Source organism: Malaya genurostris, chromosome 2 (assembly GCF_030247185.1).
Source record: "Malaya genurostris strain Urasoe2022 chromosome 2, Malgen_1.1, whole genome shotgun sequence".
NCBI lineage: Eukaryota > Metazoa > Arthropoda > Insecta > Diptera > Culicidae > Malaya > Malaya genurostris.
In genome coordinates, this window is record NC_080571.1 from 179,422,474 (window position 1) to 179,446,340 (window position 23,867).

Genomic DNA, 23,867 nt, shown 5'->3' on the forward strand with positions numbered 1-23,867 from the left:
ATCGCATCAAAGAATGTTCACTGGCAACTCTTCAACGATTGAATCAGTGCCATCAAAGAGAAACGGAAATCATCGCAACAACAAAAACCTGGCATGGCTCATTTAACATAGAATCGACAACAGTGCGAGAGCGAATTTCTCTCGATGACATTTATGAGAATCAAAGGTTAGCACGCTGCTGTGGGGATCCTCTCTGAAGCAACAAACGGTCGCTTATTCTCGTTCCGCGATCCGATTCTATACAGGCAGTTGACAATTACGATAGAATCATTTTACTATTGCCGCTTATTCTAACTATGTGCATATAACCTTTGCATAAATTGTGTCTTTGAAAATGTCTGTGAATGCTCCACACAAGGGTTTTGAAATATTGCAACCTAGTACGAGAATCATCTAGTTGAATCATCGATTCGATTTTCTGCGATAATTGTCAACTTGTGATTCTCTCTTGAGAAATTCCACACAGCAACGATCATTATCAGACTGTAAATTTTTTTATAGGCGTGAAATACTCAGAGTATGAAGTGGATCGAAGAAAAGTAGCAAAATTCTCTCACGGTTCATGCATTGAGAGACTCGAGTTCTTGTAGCATCTTCTACCGGATTGAAAATGTTGTATACAATATAGTGCAGCGTCCTTAGCGAATTTGCTGTTTTGCTAGTTTGCATTGGCGCAGCAGTTTTTGTTTACGCGCTCTTGGAATGTGCTCGGGGTTGCTGAGCAGTTTTTTGTTTACGCGACACTGAGGTGCTCTGCGTAAACAAAGAAATTTCACGGACAACCGCGGTAACGTTCACGATGGTCTCGGGTTTAGGCCGAACAGTTAGTGAAATGTTAGGAGCATAAAAACCCCTAGTCGGGAAAAGTTAGAGCTCAGTTCAGATTCAATTCCTGAAGGCAAAGATTGTTGTAATCAGTTCAGATTCAATTTCTGAAGGCATCTAAAGAATTGAGTGAAAGATTGTTGTAATGAGTTCAGATTCAATTTCTGAAGGCATCTAAAGAATTGAGTGAAAGATTGTTGTAATGAGTTCAGATTCAATTTCTGAAGGCATCTAAAGAATTGAGTGAAAGATTGTTGTAATGAGTTCAAATTCAATTTCGGAAGGCATCTAAAGAATTGAGTGAAAGATTGCTGTAATGAATAAAGATTTAACAGTTTCATGTGCAATGTTTGATACTCATATGCGAGAAGAACAAAATAGTTATACACAACCATTGCTCGTGTCAAGATAGTGTTAATAAATATACGACAACAAAATTATGTGTTGAAGAATTAGTATTGACAATATACGACAATAAAATTATGTGTTGAAGAATTAGTGTTGACAATATACGACAACAAAAGTATGTGTGGAAGAATAACTTCTTTTATTAATGTAAACAAGTAAATGTTGAGACATATATTCGACGAGATCACCATGAAGTGTTGCGAATAGATTTACAAACTAGTGGAGTATGCAATAGAACTACGAGTCAAATTAAAGAAAATAACTCAACATACTATGGTTGTAGCATAACTGCACAGAATTTACGGTGAAAGTTAAAAGGTTCCAATTCTAATGTAAATGTGTAAAAATCACAAAAAGATTTGAAACTCAGAAAAAGGTGAAATTCGTGATATTAAACTCAAGTACATGTAGAAACCGAATTGAAGAGTATTACTCCGTATAGAACTGAAAGAAACGTCATCTTCGTTATTCTGCCACCCGCTCCGCACGGTGTAGGTACTGCATTGTGGTGACAGCGGTAAAAATTTCACCGCCAGTGGAAAAAAAAGCGGAAGCCATTAGCGGGTGGTGGTAGTGAAGAATCGTGATCTAATAGACGCTCGTTCGGTATCAAGTAGAAGAAAGCGTGTTGTTTTCCGTCGGTCCGGCGCATATGCTAACCAAACCCTGAGACATCATAATCATCACCATAACCTACAACGGTGGACAGATGGATACAGAAAGTGTGTGGACACGTTTTGCTGGTTGCATCTAGCGAAACACAAAAGAAGCAAAGGAAGACATCATCGCAACGCAAACCCAAGTGACTACCAGAGGTCGGAGATGATCGGCAGAAGGGGGATGTTCATCATGTTGGTCGAGTAAGTAATCCATGCACATTCAGTGCGCTTTGTTTGACATCTACATTCAACAGTGAATTGGGGCAACCACGCCTGATCGGGCCGTTGCCGAATATGGTACTATGAATTCACAAAAGAAAAAAAAATGAAACATAATTTAATGATAGCATAGTTGTAAAATGTCAGGAACATAACATAATTGTAAAATGTCAGGAACATAAAGGACGAGTTATTTACATCACACAGTTTGTTTTTTTTACGTTGAGGAGTAAAATTTCTGATAGCCCGTTAGAATAGATTTTCGATGGTTCTATAAAGAACCGACTTTTAAAAGTTTGCCGAATATTTGTTCCAATAGGGAGTCTTTGCTGCCAATCGATAAACAAACTTATTGCATTCGGTATCTTTGGTGCAACTGGAAACATTCACATAAAGTATGCAGAGACCCCAAGTAATAAGGTAGCATACGCGATAAATTAAACCATGAGTCATGTCTCTCTTAGCGAACGCACTGAGAGCCGCACGGCAGGAAAAATAATAATAATAACAATAATAAATAAATAACCAACGGTGACACTTATGGGCGTGTCTCTAGGTAGCGACAGCCATGTTTGTAGGACACTTGATATACTACACCAACCGACTAGCGGCACGAGTACAAACGGCATTGACCGTGAAAATATGAGTCACGGCCGAAGTATATGTTGACACCTGAGTGCGGGCAACAAAAATAAAACAAACGACAGCGTAGTTAGAGTGCCCCATACCAAACAATTAATTCGCAGGTACTATCGTATTCAATGAATCATTATTAATTATTAAATAGATCTTTCCATGTAACGGAATGCGCCTAGCACCAAATGACATAAACAACAGCAAGACGCGTACTCTTTTGTAGCACCAGAACATTACCTGTACTGAAACATAGGGCAAAAATGCGCGTCTGTCTCGAAGTAAAGTTCATCTAAAAGTTGCTGGGAAATCAATGATAATACGTATTTTTACGTTCTTTCGCGCGTAAATTTAAAGTGAATCGCGACGCGCTTTTATGTGCATCGGCGAAAACATACAGTTTACTAAGGGTATATCGTTACTATACCACATACTGCCGAGTCTTCACTAGCAGGTGACTGGAGTCGTATCCGGGAAACGGATTCACTCCAGAAAGTCTGCTCGTTCTTTGATGTCCGCAATCGAAGACCTGAAAGATTATATCTTGAAGGAACACGATAATTTGTATAAAAATAAGACACGGCCTAGGTCCTTGCAAGGCGTGTTAACGAAAAAACAGTCTCTAAAGGAAGCCTTCGACCACTTCGTAGAACAGATCGAGAAATACGAATATCGAGTTACGACCGAAGAATGGAACCGACTAACTGACGTATACAACGTAGTAAGAGCCAAATACGAGGCAGCGATCCGGATATTAAACGAATCAATAATAATACCTTGGCATCAAAGGAGCCTCTCAGAAGGTGAGGACATTAGCGCGACAGCAAGCGGCGTTGTCGTCGCACAACAACGAAGGAAATATCTATCTCGTGAGGCCAAGAACCTTAGCGGAAATTCGCACCAGGACCAAATCGCAGGAGATAAAAACTCAAGTAGGAAAACCGGAACTACAATGGCAAGGGAAAACGCAGCATATCGCTTCCCCATGCAAGAAGCGATACAATGCATACCAGAATACCACGGATCAATAGATGAGCTGGAACCATTTCTGGTACAAATAAGATACTTTGCAGATGAAATCCCGGCTGGGCAAAGTGAGAAACCGCTGCTGAATATAATACTAATGAAACTGAAGGGTAAGGCAGCAGGCTTCATTAACAGAATACGAGCGGATACGTGTGAAGAAATGCTAGAAAATTTAAAGAGACAATTCAGCAAAAGAGTCACAGTCGAAGACATCTCACAAAAAATAGAAACTTTGGAACAGAAATCGACTGAATCATTTATCAAGTACGCCGATAGAGCTTTACAAATTTATGAATGCATCGAAGAGATGCAACCAACGCGAAGAGACCTCCTTCGCTGAAAGAAGCCTAAAAATCCACTTCATCGGGGGGCTAAGAAATACAAGCCTAAAACAGGCAGCGAGAAATCAAAAAGGCGTGACATTCAGAAAGTTGATACAGTTCTTGCAGGACGAACACGCGGAATGTGATCATTTGGAAGAAATCGAGCAGCGACTTCGAGCATGCCGTGTATCGGCGAGCAAAAATGATAGACAAATCAACCGAGATAGATCTGGATTTATAGACCAACACCCACGCACCCGAGGAATGAGCAGCAACCAATACTACCAATACCCGGCAAGGCAAGACTGGGGGAATTCCGGAAATTATAATAACCATCCCGATAGCAGACAGGGGTATAACCAAAGACCGCTTGGCAACTCAACACCATACGGAGAAAATAGACGCACGGTGGCAAACTACAACAATCACGACGACAGAAGAGACCATGGAAGCCAGAACCATTGGAGTAGCGGAAGGAATCAGCCTCAAGGGCACAGGACAAATGTGCAGATGGAAAACAGACCATGGCGAAATAGAGGCGGAAGAGAAGACAACAGAACAGTAACACAGGGAGAACAATTTCCAGCACGAAACGACAACGGCGGAAGCTATGATCAAAGACCAAGTAGAAACTGGGGCAGGATGCAAGATGACAGGCAATACTATAGCCAAACGTACAATTATCGAAAAAACTAAATATTGGGGCACCGGAGTTGATAGATAACCTGGCCCCCCAGGCATCGAGAGACCTTAAAGATACTAGAAATGAAAACTTTAAGTCACAAAACGCGTTCAGAGTATTACAGAACCAAATGGAAAATTTGAATCAACAGCTGAAAAAAGTGTTCAACAACATAACACACCAAAAAAATACGGACCAAAATACAATAACCCATATAATAACAAGAAATTGGTTCAATGCATACGAAATTGAACTAAGGACAACTACCAGACCAAATATACGAAACAACTATCTTATCGATACAGGTGCAAGCTCGAATTTAATAAGTAAGAGATGCGCAGAAGAAATTGGTTCATCAACAATAAACACAAGGGAAAAGATCCACTACAAAGGTGTAATGAACATTGCGCGAATAAGCTTGAGGACAACGTATGCGGATTTCTTAATAGATAACATGATATTCAAAGTGAAATTCGATGTTATAGAGGACTTGGAATTCGCAGGAATCCTAGGAATGGATTTTATAAATAGATATGTATCGAGCATAGATAATCAGAATGGCCGACTAGTTTTGCAAACAGATCCAATACTATTCAAGGCAGAGGCTAAACCATGCCCTAAGTGGCTACAATATGCGACAGAAGATTCCAAATTACAAGGAAACAACAGAAATACAAGAGCAGATGAACAACCCGGTATGTTATGCAGAAACACACCTGGAGATAGGAATTCATTAGAAAATAGAAGCGAACCAACTGATATAACAAACAATAAAACAGTACAACGAGGTAGATACACAGACAATCCGAAAAAAAAGAATAACTACAGTGATAAAAAGCAATACAATCAAAGGATCGAAAACAGATGCGAGGCCAAAGAAAGAAATCCGCCCGAGAACACAACGAAAAGAGACATAAGTTGCCAGACAGAAGTAATCATAGCGAATGTAGATATAATACAAGATAAGAATAGGAACACGAAGCATCACCAATACACTAATGGCAGTAACGAGCACTTAGATTATGACTGTACATTGGTAGATACCCCTTTTAAGAAGAATAAATATACTACATGCGATGCGAAAATACGCGACGGAATAAGAGAGGAGAATGATGGATACTTTTCTAAAACCATCTATGCCAAGGAAGAATCGTGGGCGGCTGATTTAGATACGAATCAAGATATAAGCCTGACAGAGAACAAAAGATGCGACCAAAAATTCGGACAAGATAGAACGAACAGCGTACTGCAAGTGCTCAACCTAAGCCATTTAAGAAGAGAGAATTACGAAAATATTGAAAGAATCATGGCATCTTACAGTGATGTGTTTTATCTGAAGGGGGACAAGTTAACTATTACCGATGCGGCGGTACATGAGATAGAGACAACCTCGAACATACCCATAAATAAAAGACAATATAGATTCCCCGAGGCAACCAAGAAGCACATTAACGAAGAAATCGAAGAAATGCGTAGGCAAGGCATCATAAGGCCTAGCAAGAGCCCATGGAATGCTCCAGTATTATGCGTACCAAAGAAGGACGATGAATATGGCAACAAGAAGTATCGAATTGTAGTAGACTTCAGAGCATTGAACTTGGTGACAAAACCCTTTGTATACCCGATCCCCTTGATCGATGAAATCTTAGACAACCTAGGGAACAGTAAATATTTTTCAACTTTGGATTTAAAATCGGGATTTTATCAAGTACCGATCGACCCAAAGGATGCTGTAAAGACAGCCTTTTCCACTCCAAAAGGGCATTTTGAGTTTACGCGGATGCCTATGGGGTTAAGAAATAGTTCATCTACTTTCCAAAGATTAATGAATACTGTTCTATACGAAATAAAAGACGTCAAAGCAATCGTATACTTAGATGATATAATTGTTTTTGGCACTACCGTGGAGGAACACAATAACAACTTAAGTAAGGTGCTGAAGGCTTTGCGTCAACATAATTTGAAAGTTGAGCCGGGCAAATGCCAGATATTGAAAGATGAAATAAAATACCTAGGGCATGTGATAGATCAGAATGGAGTACGTCCTATGGAGGACAATATAATGGCTATCAAAGAAATGTCAGCACCTAGAACGGTCAGAGGCGTCCGCTCATTTTTAGGAACGGTAAACTTCTATGGAAAATTCATACCGCAACTAGCAGAGAAACGTAAACCTTTGAACGACCTCTTGCGGAAAAATGTAAAATTTGTTTGGACAGACGAATGCCAGAAAGCATTCGAGGAATTAAAAATTTTTCTGACATCCGACACACTGTTGGTTAGACCGAACTACAAAGATACGTTCGTGATCACAACAGATGCTAGCGAGTACGCCATTGGAGCTGTACTATCTAACGAAAAATCTATCGATAGACCAATAGCATATGCCAGTAGAGGCCTAGTAGGTGCTGAAAGAAGGTACCATACGATTGAGAAGGAATTGTTGGCCATTGTTTGGGCGGTAAACAAGTTCAAACACTTCATTTATAATCAAAAATTCATCGTCTACACAGACCACAGACCGTTAATTTCAATATGGCACTTGAAGGAAACTTCGCCAACGCTAACACGGTTACGATTAAAATTACAAGGATTGGAAATAGACATTCGCTACAAACAAGGCAAGGACACACCATATCGGTAGTAACGAGACAACAAAAGCGCCAACATCAGCAAGCAGAAGAAGATCTTGCGAAGCAGAAAGATGCAGAGAGTAGAGTGAACCCCAAGCAAATTAGGGATGAATCCGGGCGATTCGCGTTATTTGAAAATAAACAGAAAACTGAATGGAACCCACACATGGACGGGTTGGAAAACATCGATTTTGGATGCGATGAGAAGGAAGATTTGGGGGAATTCTCGTACCTCGAGGAGTACGATATATGTACCAGAGAGAACGACATTGAATTCAATCGATTAAAAATTTCGACAAAGAAATTCGACGAAAACAACGCTGAGGCTACATTCGTAATAGTAAACAGCAAATCAGCATACAAGGAATTGGAGGAAATCGTAGAATTACCTCATGGTCTAAAGGACCACTTGAACGAAAGGATCTTTGAAATCCCGAATAGGAAGCTATGGGGGTTGATTTTGAACGGGTCCAAGAAATCATTAACAGATACACACGTACTTTTGGGAGGGCTAATGGATGCCTTTACAAACTGCTCCGAATACGTAAGAAATGCGGAAACCATTCAAATCATTTCATTCAGGAACTTGAAAAGGGCTCCTGAGTCGACGGCACTAAGGTTTATTGCCAAGAAATTTGGCAAGATATTCACATTATACGCCCCAGAGAAGGATCGAATGCTTGTAGCAGAGAAGGATCGCGAGACAGTATTGAAAGAATTCCACGATTCTCCCTTAGGCGGACATGTAGGTAGCAAACGTATGCGGATGCGAATGAGCCCGCTGTTCCAATGGAAAAATATGCGCCAAGACATCGAGAATTATGTCAAACAATGCGACTCGTGCCAGAAAAATAAGATTGGCAGGGCAAACAAAATTCCGATGAAGATAACTACAACATCTTCTGAACCATTCGAGAAATTATATATGGACATAGTAGTACTCCCAGAATCAGACTGGGGTAACAGATATGGTCTGGTTATGCAAGACGATCTGACCAGATATTTAATCGTAGCACCAATGGCAAATCAAGAGAGCTCCACGGTTGCTCAAACATTCGTAGACCATTATATATGTAAATTTGGGACACCGGCCGAACTGGTAACCGACAATGGAACAAATTTCGTAAGTTCTCTAATGAAAAACGTATGTAAAATTTTAAAAATTAAGAAGATTACTACAAGTACCTACCACCCACAAGCAAACCTCGTGGAGAGATCAAATAGGGAATTGAAAACTTATCTTAGACAGTACGTGGGTAGCGACCCAACAACATGGGATCAGTTGTTACCATTCTTCACGTTCGAATATAACACGACCATAAACTCATCTACTGGCTACACACCGTTTGAGTTATTATATGGAAAACGGGCAAATATTCCGAATTCAATTTACAAATATGACAATGATGGTTTATACTATGAAGACTACGTGAACGAAATGCGATCGACATTCAAGCGATTACATACTCAAGCACGAGAAAATCTAGTAAAATCTAAAGAAAAACGGAAGGAGTTGTACGATAGAAGCTCCAATGAATGGCAACCAATGTGGGGAGACTTACTAGGTACTAGTTAAAGCCAACCCCACAGGAGCAGGACAGAAGTTACAGTCGCTATGGAGAGGACCCTACGAAGTAGTTGCTCTCCCTAGCGAACAAACGACAACTATCAAAAACGGAAACAGATTAGAAAAGATTCATAACAACAGATTGAAGAAGTACACGGATTAAGTTTCTAATTGGAATTTATATTGGAACAGTTTTTGGTTAATCATTGAAGTATCATAAATTTAATCGCTATGAAGTATCACAAATTTAGCGCCAAGGTCAATATCAGGCTAGACGGATATGGACTTGAATTCTTTCTTTTCAACAACAGAATCACTCGAGAAACAAAACTACGCGGCATAGTAAGCTGTAAACATTAAACAGTCCAACTTTCTGCCGCGCACAGCAAAACCAAGCAAGCGTTGCATGCGCCAGAGCGATGGGCGCTCGGCAAAAACAAATGAAACCATCGCGAAAAAAGTACAGGCTAAACTCGATTTAGAAGCACCTATGAAGCGACTACCATGATACGTGACATGCATGAGATGCGACGTTAACGTCGGAAAACGGTATGACGCGTGACAATATGGCCATGAAATATGAATGCAGACGAATGCGCGCGACTAAGCATGGGCGGCGAAAACGCATTTCATATTTTTAAGGATTATTAGTATCAGTTGTTTTTTTTTTGTACTATAATCTTAAGAAAAAAAATTCTTTCATTAACATATCCAAGAGTTTTCACGTTTGGAATGTGTCTGCTTGTATACATTCCAGTATCATGACGGCTATCGGGGTATTAGGAGAAAACAGCGGAAGCTACGATGGGAATCTCGTGTTACAGAAACTGGGGATAGCGCGAACGATAAGCGGATCATATGATGTTAGGGTGAGTGTAAATTTGGAAGAATTACTAACAATTATGGATAGAACTAGACAGGGGGTACAGTCCCTGGTGGAGGACTGCAAAGCTGCACCAAGGACGATAGATCCTAGCCGGTGCAGGGAGTTAATTAAAATGCTAGAGGAAGATAGCAAAGAAATATACAACCTCGGAGAAATGATAAGGAGATCGCCGAGGGGAAGGAAACGCCGAAGCGTGTGGAACGCGATAGGGCTAATGGACTCCGAAGATAGGAGAAGAATGGATATGGATATAGATAGGCTAAGAGGCAATGAGGAAAAAATAAAAGAGCTAACGTATCAACAAACAGCAGCCGTCGATTCAATTTATAACTTGGTGAATGAGTCAGTGCATCAGATAGATCTGAAGGCTATTGAAACATGTCGGAAAGACGAAGAAATGAAAAACGAGGTTCTCAGGGACATGAACCAAACAGAATCAACAAGAGACTTATTGTTGATGGAAATGACAGCAATAAGGAAAGTAGTGGAATGGCGAAACATCGTACGGAGAATACGTCATAGACAGATACTTGCATTAAAAATACTAGCCGGGGAGGCGGGAGCAATTGAAATAAGAACGGAAGAGCACGGCCGATAGCGGAGACTCAAGAAGAACCAATACCGACAATCTCTGTAGAACCGAGACAAAAAAGCACCAACAGAGAAACAGAAACGGAAAATGAGTATGTGGAACCGTTCACGATAATAGAATTATGAAATAGAGAGATAGGAATTGGCAGCAAAAAAGGGAATAGCTCGGAAACAATACGAACACCAAAAAGTAGTACCCGCAACATATCCGTTATTTAAAGAATGGCAGCTAAAGCACCGAAAAAAAAAAACAGACAAACCAACAAATGTGACGAATCGAAGCATAAATTCACTGTTTTTTGTTCCACTTACAAAACATAACAAAACGCATCGAAAATGTGTGCTTGTAAATTTGCACGTGTTGTGTAGGTAGGTCTCTAAATAAATATTACGATTTTAAAAGTTTTCTCTGCCGTGTGTTGAACATTTCGAACCGCTCTTGCGTACGTGTATCCTATTTCTACGTCCAACCATCGAAATAGTCCCCGCCCCCCATAATACAAAGTACAGAGAACTTCTTCTTCTAGAGTACCGATCAGACTGTTTAGAAATTTTACTTATTAGTAGAGAAAACCAAGCCGTGTATGTATCTCAAAATTATAATTATAGCATAGTCCCAAACTAAACTTTCAAATAACCTTTGTACGTTTTGTTGTTTCCAGCAAAACTAAAAACGCATATTGTATACTAGCCAGAATCGATTTATTTTCTCGTTTAACTTGACTCTTTTGTTGTTTTTCTTTTGTATTCTTGCACTGTTTTTTGTTTTTCTTATTAAACAAAAGGAATAATAAAATACAGAGCAAAACGAAAACACATGAAAACAAAAACACCTAAGCAATCCGTTTTAGGATTCTTCAATTGAGGATGATAACAGCTGACTAGATAAAATCGAAATATTTTTCTGTCCATAAAGTCAATAAGCCGAGCTAAAATTTACAATCCAAGATTATCATTAAGTTATGAAAACTATACAAAATTTTTTTAGTACCCATATCCTCGCACCTAAGTCCGATACCATCACAATCGACTTGATGCTAACCCTTAAGGTATCATCAAGCTCAGTAAGTAAGGGGGCCTGCAGCGTCCTTAGCGAATTTGCTGTATTGCTAGTTTGCATTGGCGCAGCAGTTTTTGTTTACGCGCTCTTGGAATGTGCTCGGGGTTGCTGAGCAGTTTTTTGTTTACGCGACACTGAGGTGCTCTGCGTAAACAAAGAAATTTCACGGACAACCGCGGTAACGTTCACGATGGTCTCGGGTTTAGGCCGAACAGTTAGTGAAATGTTAGGAGCATAAAAACCCCTAGTCGGGAAAAGTTAGAGCTCAGTTCAGATTCAATTCCTGAAGGCAAAGATTGTTGTAATCAGTTCAGATTCAATTTCTGAAGGCATCTAAAGAATTGAGTGAAAGATTGTTGTAATGAGTTCAGATTCAATTTCTGAAGGCATCTAAAGAATTGAGTGAAAGATTGTTGTAATGAGTTCAGATTCAATTTCTGAAGGCATCTAAAGAATTGAGTGAAAGATTGTTGTAATGAGTTCAAATTCAATTTCGGAAGGCATCTAAAGAATTGAGTGAAAGATTGCTGTAATGAATAAAGATTTAACAGTTTCATGTGCAATGTTTGATACTCATATGCGAGAAGAACAAAATAGTTATACACAACCATTGCTCGTGTCAAGATAGTGTTAATAAATATACGACAACAAAATTATGTGTTGAAGAATTAGTATTGACAATATACGACAATAAAATTATGTGTTGAAGAATTAGTGTTGACAATATACGACAACAAAAGTATGTGTGGAAGAATAACTTCTTTTATTAATGTAAACAAGTAAATGTTGAGACATATATTCGACGAGATCACCATGAAGTGTTGCGAATAGATTTACAAACTAGTGGAGTATGCAATAGAACTACGAGTCAAATTAAAGAAAATAACTCAACATACTATGGTTGTAGCATAACTGCACAGAATTTACGGTGAAAGTTAAAAGGTTCCAATTCTAATGTAAATGTGTGAAAATCACAAAAAGATTTGAAACTCAGAAAAAGGTGAAATTCGTGATATTAAACTCAAGTACATGTAGAAACCGAATTGAAGAGTATTACTCCGTATAGAACTGAAAGAAACGTCATCTTCGTTATTCTGCCACCCGCTCCGCACGGTGTAGGTACTGCAATAGATAGCAATAAAGCAGCTTCTGTCAAATTTTCGACAATCACCAACACTGATTGCAGCATTCTTTCAATAAACTTTAAACACTGTTGATGAATGCATGAAGTATTCGAAAAACCCTTTCATTTCGGAACCGAAAGTCGAATCCGGATAAAATTCAGGAATTCCGAGTAGGACCTGAGACCTTTCATTTGAATCTAAGTTGGTCAAAATCGATTACGTCATTTTAGAGAAATACACATAGACATTACGCAGCTCGACGAACTGAGTGGAATGGCATTTGGCCAGTTTTTACTAGTCGATATTCAAGTTTCAATAAAATTATTATTTGTTGTTAATTTTGTGACCGTGAGTTTGCTAGCATTTTTACGATTGCAATTTATTTCCTTCCTACATTAGAAGAATATGGACCATTCTGCGAATTATTTGAACTTTAATTTTTTATCGAGTAGTTAAATTTATTTAAAACTGCGGCCTATTTCAAAATTTGATGAATGGAAAGTTATTTGGGTCTATTTTGCTCTGAAAATAATGCAAATGGAGTAATATCATATTCTCTCAAACAATATACACTTGTAAGGTTGAATGCGAATAGTTTATCTCCGCGTTTAAACCACATTTTCTCTGTGTTCCGCGTTAAGTTGAATGGAGTTTTTTTTATATCTACGTTAAGTTCAACGCTCAGCGGTTTCTGTGTCATCATTGGTGGATTAATATTCATATGCTGAGTTAAGTGAATCTTCTCCGAAAGTTACAATTAAAAAAGTTTATTAGAAGTGGCCCTATTGTTCTGTTCGGTTGGTGACCTACGGGTCAGCGACCACGGGCGAGATGACGACAACTTTACAATGCGGCGCCTGTGCGAAAGCTATAAAAGAGGACAGCGATAAAGTGTTTTGTTACGGCCCGTGTAATGTAATACTGCACCTAAAATGTACTGACGATATTGATAAACAAGGGCTGAAAGCGATGGAAACTAATCGTGGCTTGAAATATCTTTGCCATGGTTGTCGCAAGCATCAATCTGGTCACAATGAAATCATAGCCAAATGTAATGGCATTTTAGCAAAAATGAGTGAGAATGTTGAGCTGTTGAGGAATGAATTGATTGAAAAGGTGAAATCATTAGAATATGATATAGGCAAGCAAATAGAAAATGCAGTAGGAAACCTAAAAAGTGACTTGTTGCGGGAACTATCTGGAAATACAGAAAAAAATCATTTGCTGAAGTGTTGTACCTAATAATAATGGTATTATCATTCTTGGTGTAAAATGTGCTGAAGCTGTAGAACCAGCAGTTGCGGTCGTTAAAGAAAAGCTTGGTGAAAACTACGAGATCTCAGTACCAAAACCGATGAAACCTAGACTGAAGATTGTTGGTGTGGCTGATAAGCTCTCTGAAAGCGAGCTTAAGGAATGTATAATGGAACAGAATGAAGCAGTTAACTTGACTGATTTGAAATTAATTACATGTTTCCATTCAGTGCGTAACGACATCACGACTTACAATTTTATAATCGAGGTGAACGCTGATGCTAATGACTCCATGCTGAAGTTAGGTCGTGTGAACATTGGTTGGGAAAGATGTAGAGTGTTTGAATGCTTCGGGATTGTGCGTTGTTTTAAATGTTGTGCCTATGGACATAAGAGCAATGAGTGCAATCATCCTCAAATATGTTCTAAATGTGCTGGTGAACATGCTTCGGCTGTTTGCGAATCAACAACAGTATGCTGCGCTAACTGTACTCAGATTAACAAAAATCAGAAATTAAACTTGGACACAATACATGAAGCATACAGTTTGGAATGCCCAGTGTATAAGAAACTTGTTGAACGGAGACGCCAATATATTCACCGCACTGAATAGCAATCACTTGATGCCGCCATGAAGTCATCTCCAGATTCCGATACCGCCATGCCTTACTCTCTAGTTCCTGTTATCGACATGATTTTTTCTCCAGGTAAAACTAGTGAGGGTATATGTCCTCTCGAAGCTTCACATGATACTGCTCCTCCTCAAAACAACTACTGTTTGCAGCCATTGATTGAAATAGATGCTTCCGATTCCGTCTCCGTCAACACCTGTTTACTGTGGGAAAATGATGCTTCGGATTCAGTTACCGTCTCTCGCCTGTCGACCTTCATCCCAGATGATTCATCCGCCTTGATTTCTTCTCTAGATCCTGATACCGCCATGAATTTTTCTCCAGGTAAAACTAATGAGAGTGTATGTCCTCTCGAAGCTACACATGATACTGCTCCTCCTCAAAATTACTACCGTTTGCAGCCACCAATTGACACAGATGCTTCCGACTCAGTCGTCAACTACTGTTTGCCGTCAACGCTTGAAAAATATGTCTCCGATTCTGTACCCATCACTTGCATATCGACTGTCATCCCAGATCCTGGTGCCGCCATGGTTTTTTCTCCAGGTAAAGCCAGGGAGGGTATATGTTCCTCTGAAGCTACAAACGATACAGCACCTCCTCAAAACAAATCTGGATTCCAGATACCCGACGATGATTCAACTACTGCACAACTCAGAATCTATTATCAGAACGTGAGATGACTGCGCACAAAAATCGACGACCTCTTCGTTGCTGTTTATGATGCAGAATATGATGTAATTGTACTGTCCGAGACATGGCTGAACGATGACATCTCCTCACTGCAGTTGTTTGGTCCTGGATACACAGTTTATCGGAACGATCGCGATCCAAAAATTTTTGGTAAAACAAGAGGTGGTGGTGTACTCATCGCTGTAACTAATAGGTTAATGTCTAAAGCAAACAAAAATTGTAACATTACTCTCGAACAGCTTTGGGTGAACATAGGTAGTCAATTTCAACGTATGCGTCGGTGTAGTATATATTCCGCCAGATTTGGCAATTAATGCAAGCATAGTACAACAGCATATCGACTCCGCGATGAATGTTGCAAACTCGCTTGATCCTTCAACCTCTCATCTAATATTTGGTGATTACAATCAACCTGGTATTGTGTGGAAAGACACTTCCTATGGATTTGCGTCTGCCGATCCGTCATCCTCAGTCGTGTCGGGATCTAGTAGCACTCTGTTAGACGGGATGTCTTTATTGAACATGATTCAAATTTGTACAGTGACTAATAGATTGAATCGCACTTTGGATCTTTTTTTCGTTAACGAGGAAGCGTTAGCGAACTGTCACGTGCGTCAAGCTGATGAAGCACTTGTTGGTATAGATTGCCATCATCCTCCTCTGTTGGCTGAATTAACATGCTACCAAAAAATCTGTTTCAATGATGTGGTCGAAGATGTAGAATTTGATTTTTTAAAACCGATTTTCTTAAACTTAATAGCTCATTTGAGTCAATCGATTGGGAATTACTCTTGGACAATGCAAAAGACGTCAATGTAGCGGTGGAAAGATTTACATCTGTGCTCAACTATTTGTTTAGACTACATGTACCAGCCCCTCGTCCTCGACCAAAACCACCTTGGTCAAATCGACACCTTCGTCAACTAAAACGTTTAAGAGCAGCTGCACTTCGGCACTATACAATTCGACGTAATCCTACTATCAAACGGGAATTCACTCATGCCAGCAACAATTATAAGGCGTATAATCGCTTCCTTTATTCGAGACATGTTCTACAGATTCAAGCCAACCTTAAACAGAACCCAAAACGTTTCTGGTCTTTTGTGAATAACAAACGCAAGGAGAACGGTCTTCCTTCCATAATGACTCTTGGGAATGAAAGTTCAAGTTTGTCTGGTGAAATCTGCAAGCTGTTTGCTAAACACTTTTCAAGTGTTTTTGAAACTGTGCCATCTACTTCAGCACAGGTGGAGTCCGGTCTAAGAGATGTTCCTTGTGATGTACTAAGCCTTAATAACATCCAGTTCACCAACGCATTGAATAAGTTGAAGTCATCATCATCGTCTGGTCCAGATGGCATTCCTGCTATTATATTGAAAAGATGTGCAAATGCTTTGTGCTCTCCCTTAAAACTTATATTCAATCAGTCGCTCTCGCAAGGAATATTTCCGCAATGCTGGAAAAAAACATACATGTTTCCCGTATTTAAAAAAGGAAATAAGCAAAATGTAGAAAACTATCGTGGAATTACATCACTCTGCGCCGGATCTAAATTATTCGAGATTCTCGTGAGCAATGTTCTGTTCAGTGAAATTAAAACATACATATCGACAGATCAACATGGATTTTTCCCAGGCAGATCTACAGCTACAAACCTTGCTCATTTTACATCGCATTGCATTCGAAGTATGGAAGATGGGGCACAGGTGGACACGATTTATACTGATCTCAAAGCAGCATTCGATCGCGTGGATCACGCTATTTTACTTGCGAAAATTCGAAAACTGGGTGCTTCCAAAACGTTCACTGAATGGATCAGATCGTATCTCGTTGGTAGAACTCTCTCTGTCAAACTTGGAAATAACGAGTCAGATAATTTATCCAACTTGTCAGGCGTACCTCACGGTAGCAACCTAGGACCTTTGCTGTTTTCTTTATTTTTTAATGATATTTGCTTTATCCTGCAACCAGGATGTAAGCTTATTTATGCAGATGATCTAAAACTCTTCCTCATCATTCGATCCGAAGAGAACTGCATTGTTTTGCAAAAACAGCTCGATGTTTTCTGTGATTGGTGTACGCGTAACCGATTGACGCTAAGTGTATCCAAATGTTCTGTAATTACCTTCACACGCAAGAAAAAGCCTGTTGTTTGGAGCTACGCTGTTTCCGGAGAACGTCTCGAGAGAGTATCAGTTGTCAGAGATCTTGGTGTACTACTGGATACACAGCTGTCCTTCAGAGACCACTACTGTCATATTATTGCTCAAGCCAACCGAAATCTTGGATTCATATTCAAAATAGCAAAAGAGTTCAAAGATCCATATTGTCTTCGATCACTGTACTTCACCCTTGTGCGATCAGTCCTTGAAACTTCATCTGTAGTTTGGAGTCCTTACATAGATGTCTGGATTAACCGAATTGAATCAGTTCAAGCTAGGTTCATTCGTTATGCTCTAAGATCTCTGCCATGGCGTAACCCTACAGAATTACCACCCTATACAGATCGCTGCAGATTGCTTGGTATGGACACGCTTGCCAAAAGAAGGAATATCTTTAGGGCGCTTTTATTGGAAAATTATTAATCGGTCAAATTGACGCTCCATATATACTTTCTCGAGTTAATATTAACGTACCACCTAGAACTTTAAAATCGAGGAACTTTTTAAGACTTGACCATCAACGTACTGATTATGGACAGAACGAACCCATAAGGGGAATGTGTTGTATTTTTAACAATGTCTATGATTTTTTAGACTTTTCCATTTCATGTGATAATTTTAAAGATAGACTTAAGAAATTTACTTAGTGTATGAGAATTTATGTAAAAACCAATATGTCAATTTATGTAACATGAAACTGTTTGTGATGTGATTATATTGTCAGTTCAGCCAACCATAGAAATTAGAAAAGAAGAAGGGGTTTTTATGCCAAATTGAAGATAGTTTCTGTTTGGATCTTCAATTGGGCTTTTCCCCTTCCAATGCTTCATGTAGACTATATCTGGTCAGATGAAGGAATAACAAATAAATATTTGCTATTCAGCGAAAGTAAGAAGAATTTCGAGATAAACTTACTTCATTTAACATAGTATTTAAACTTTTGTCGTGAATACGACTTACTTTACTATGGGGTGCCTTTTCAAAATTTACCCTCTGAGAGAGTGATAAGTTTTTGATCGTGAATATCTCTTGTTGTATCTAACGAATCAACATAATTTTTGCTACATGCCATCAGAAATATGATCACAATTTTATGATAAAATATTCAGTTGTGAGACATAATCTCAAATACTTCAAAATTAAACTTTTCTGAAATGTTTGGTATAAACGAGTATCAAAGAGGACGCGTTTGCCTTTCTCATATTTTTAAAGCTCATAGCTCAGTGATCTGTGAAAGTATTTATATAATCTAACTACCAATAGAATCGAAATTTTTCAACTTGAGCGTGTAAAGAAAAAGCATTGAAGTATTTCAATAGTACACTATTGAAAAACCTGTCTCATTTGACCCATGTCAACACCAGCCAATCAGAACGCGTTCTGAGGAAGAGAACAAAATATCTGCTGCTGTACAACAAATCGAGAAAATGTTTCGAACAGTGTTTAATATCGTAGTGAGTTCCACAAATTGGTCCTTCTGAAAGGCAGGAATGAATCCCGTCCAGGATCCGGATATTTTCTTTCAATGAAATGCAAATCCGAAATGAAATATCATAATTAAAATTCTATATGCTGTTATTTTTATAGCCGTTAGGACCGCCCATTAGTGAAAAAGCTACAAACGAAATCAGGTAAAAACAAGCCTCTCAACAAAAATTGGATCACTGGATTATATCGCCACTGCGAGCAGATGTATTTTGTGTCGTTTGCAAAGCTAGTTTCGCAAGCGCGATTACGTCGCAGCTGCCAGTCATTTGCATTGGTGAAAAAGCAACGGTGGAGAGCAACAGTTTGGTTAGATTTTTGCACTTTTCGTTGTGTGAAATTCACAGTAATCGAGATCAAGTGAAGCCTTCTTTTTTTGCGAAAAATGTGGAAAAGGGGAATGCTTGCACAATTCATACAATTGATCAACTAATTGATATTCGGAAGTGTTGAGGAACATGTCAGTTGTTTTCGTATTCACGACATCCAGTTATGTCTCTGACATTATCCACCCGCCCTTTTTTATTGGGGTATTTTCTTTGAGTGAAAGTATAAAAAGAAATTACACAGAAGCAATTTTTACAGAAGCTCTAAAATTATAACTTTGTTGCAAGATTTTTCCAGTGTTTCCAGTCCAGTCGATTAAAAAATAATTTAATGTGCTGAGCATATCGTGATAATAGAGTATGTTTGAGAGAATATGATCAATATTATACACAAATCCAACTGCAATGACAGAAAATGATTACAAGTTTTGCTATGGTAGGATTATTTTTTCCACTCACTGCACAGTGGGAAAAAATCTATGAAAACCCGCAAAGAATTCAGTAACTCATGAACTAATTGAGATAGGACAACAAACTAAAGTGTTTCTTATGTAAAAATTTCCCAGGAATTTAATTAAAATGGCCGCACGAATCGCAATCCGGCTCGTTTTACCCCAAATGTACAGCAGTTTTAGGGTTTCCTATAACATTCGCTCTTCAACTTGAAAACAAGTCGAGTGTGGCCGCACACTGGCCGCACGAAACGTTTTGGTGGCTATTTTACCCCAATTCCTTCATTTCATGAGCTCTTTACTGTAAATCGTCCTTAAATCTTGGTAAAACTTATTGCAAGTTTGATAAATCTTGCTTATCTTATATTTAAAAAAGTATGGAGACTCGAATGGAAGAACCTACACTGGCCTCAAGAAACGTTTTGGTGACTATTCTACCCCATTTCCTCCATTTTATGGTATTTTATTGTAAATCGGTCTTAACTTATGGTGAAACTAATTGGAAGTTTACTAAATCTAGCTTATCTTATGTAAAAAAGTCTGTAGAATCGAATGCCAGAACTTATACTGGCCACAGGAAACGTTTTGGTGGCAATTTTACCCCAATTCCTCCAATATTGGAAATTTTCATCTAAATCACCCTTATGTTTTAAGCGAACCACGTTGAAAGCATACGAAAACTATCTTATATTATGTAAAAAATCATGGAGCATCGAATGGAAGAACCTACACTGGCCGCACGAAACGTTCTGGTGACTACTTTACCCCAATTCATCTATTTCATGATATCTTATTGTAAATCGTCCTTAAATCTCGGTAAAATTTATTGGAAGTTTACTGAATCTAGCTTATCTTATGAAAAAAAGTCTGTAGAATCGAATGGAAGAATCTACACTTACCGCACGAAACGTTTTGATGACTATTTTACCCCATTTCCTCTATTTTATGGTATTTTATTGTAAATCGGTCTTAAGTTTCGGTGAAACTTATTGGAAGTTTACTGAATCCGGCTTATATCATGTAAAAAAGTCTGTAAACCCGAATGAAAAAACCTACACTGGCCGCACGAAACGTTTTTTTTATTCAATAATATAATATATTTTTAGGCACACTACTTAAGCTCTAAGATGCCAAGGGTATTTTCTAATCTTAATTAGCGACTAACTTAAAACTAGAACAGTATCAGTAGATTATGTCGTCTCGGATTTTCGGAAATCCAGCTTTCAGCTGGCGATCGGCAGTGTTCGTTGAATTAAATATTGCATGAGCCTTCCAGGTGGCGTTGTTAAATATCTATGGCCACTTCCTTCGGTTCTTTTGGTCCGCGGGAAACACCCCCAGGCTACGAAGGCCCGGCGGGTGGCCCGCATGCTGGTCATCGACTGGAGCGGTCGTCCATAGGCGGTGATAGTAATGTTAAGGAAGAGAGTGAAAAAAAGTAAATATTGTGGAAAGCGAGGTAGATAGGGCTTATGGAAACAAATGATCTAATTAGTTGCCATCGAGATGGTAAAGAAACGAGGAAAGGGGGAACGAAAAAGTTAGTGACAAAAAAAGACCTTGTTAGTTCCAATGAAGATGGTGGACAGAGACGGGGAACGAGAGAATCGGCCGGATGTTAGTGTCGAACCTGTAGGTGGAGATTATACTTTCTGAGCGATGTATAACAGATTACACTTGTATATTAATGTGTTTAAGGTACTGATATATGAGAAGCATATATGAACTATCCCGATTCGCCATCACATCTCGGAGCGGAACTTCAGGTGGTCTACCTCGGGCCCTAAGGAATTCCAGTAGCTTCGACCTGGCGTCGCGATACTCTACGCACGACCACACGACATGCTCGATGTCCTGATAACCCTCGCCACAGGTGCAGAGACCGCTCTCCGCGAACTCAATACGCCGGAGATGTGCGTTGAATGTGTAGTGGTTTGACATGAGTCTGGACATCACACAAATGAAGTCGCGACTCACGTTCATCCCCCTGAACCAAGGTTTCGTCGATATTTTGGGAACAATGGAGTATAGCCATCGTCCCAGTTCGTCATTGCTCCATGAAGTTTGCCATCTTTCGAGTGTCCTCTGACGCGAAATACTAAAAAATTCATTGAAGCAGATTGGTCTTTCATAAATTTCACCTTCTAATGCACCCACTTTAGCCAATGAGTCTGCCTGTTCATTGCCTGGAATGGAACTATGTGATGGGACCCAGACTAAGGATATTTAAAAAGACCGACCAGATAGAGTTCTCAAGTGTTCCCGTATTTCCGCAGGAAATATGGGGGATACTTTTCTGTCTTCATTGAACGGAGAGCTTCTATTGAACTTAAACTATCCGTGACAATGAAGTAATGGTCTTTGGCTAAGTTTTAAATGATCTCAAGAGTATACTTAATAGCAGCTAATTCTGCAACGTAGACTGAAGCCGGATCACTGAATTTGTACGAAGCGGTGATGTTTTTATTGAAGATACCAAAGCCTGTGGATCCGTTGAGATTTGACCCATCAGTGTAAAACATCCTTTCACAGTCAACTGCTCTGAATTTATTATAAAAAATATTAGGGATCGCTTGAGGGCGTACGTAATCCGGAATGCCACGAATCTCTTCTCTCATGGATGTGTCGAAAAACACAGTAGAATCAGAAGTATCCAAGAAATGAGCACGGTTGGAAACAAACGAAGAAGGATTAATATTCTTAGCCATGTAATCAAAATACAAGGACATAAAACGGGTCTGAGAATTGAGTTCGACAAGCCTTTCGAAATTTAAGACATTGCATCGACGCAGCAATCGATATGAGAGATCTCAGAATCGGTTTTTAAATCGCATAACGCCCGCCAACACTTCGAGACTCATCGTATGAGTCGACTGCATGCAATCCAAGGCTATACGTAAGCAACGATACTGAATTCTTTCCAGTTTAATGAAATGGGTGTTCGCGGCGGATCGGAAGCAGAAGCATCCATATTCCGTTACGGACAATATTGTTGTTTGGTACAGCCTGATCAGGTCTCCTGGGTGGGCACCCTACCAAGTTCCGGTTATTGTGCGAATTAATAAAAATTAATTCTCTGCTGGCATTTTTGTTTCAGATACCTAATGTGACATCCCCACGTGCCTTTCGAGTCGAACCAGACCCCGAGATATTTATTTGTGAAGGCCTGAGCTATGGTTTCACCCCTTAGTTGAAGCTGTAATTGTGTTGATTCTCGCTTCCTTGAAAATACTACCAGCTCAGTTTTCTCCGTAGAGAACTTGATACCTAATTGAAGAGCCCATGTCGACAAGTTGTCCAGGGTCCTGTAACAGACACAACGCTGTCGTCGGCAAGTTGTCTTATAGTGCAAGATGTGTTGATACATTCATCAATATTGCTTACGTAAAAATTGTATAAAAGGGGGCTTAATCGTGATTCGTATTGTCGACAAATCATCCTGCGCAAAATGCATACGTTTCTCAGACAATAGATTATACAAAAAGTGATTCAAAACTGGTGAAAGACCGTTCTGATGCATTTTCTCAGATAGGATATGTATTGAAACTGAATCGAAAGCCCCCTTGATATCTAGGAAGACTGATGCCATTTGTTCTTTACGGATAAATGCAATGCCGGGAGATCTTCTGGTCCGGAACAGAGTCGGGACACACTTTCTTAGCGAAATCGAATATCCAGCGGTTAGAATATTCCTCGCATTCGTTCGTGGTGTTTCGATTGCGCATTCGTCGGGCTGTCTTCCAAAGAGTGCTCATCGATGTTTATTTTTTCAATCCGTTAACAAAACGGTGCCAGTATCCGCGTTTTTTTGCTTTAATTAAGTTCTTTGTTTGCATGTTTTTTCTAAAATTGATATACGTTTCAGATTTTTTAGCGTTTAGCTCTGAGCACTCTTTTTCCCACCACGGGTTGGCAGGACGGATGTTAGTTTTCGCGCCCGGTACACGTTTTGTCTGAACTTGAGTCGTGGTTCCGAGAATCAAGCCAGCCAAAAACGTGTACTCTTCCTCCGGAGGAAGTTCTTGTGTTGATTCTATTTTCTCAGATATCGAATTTGCGTAGCATTCTCAATCAATATTCCGTGTGAGGTCATACGAAACATTGATTGTCTCCGATGGTCCTAATCCGCAGACGATTGAAATTACGATAGGTAGATGATCGCTACCGTTTGGATCAGGGATCACCTTCCACGTGCAATCCAACCGTAGCGATGTCGAGCAAATGGAA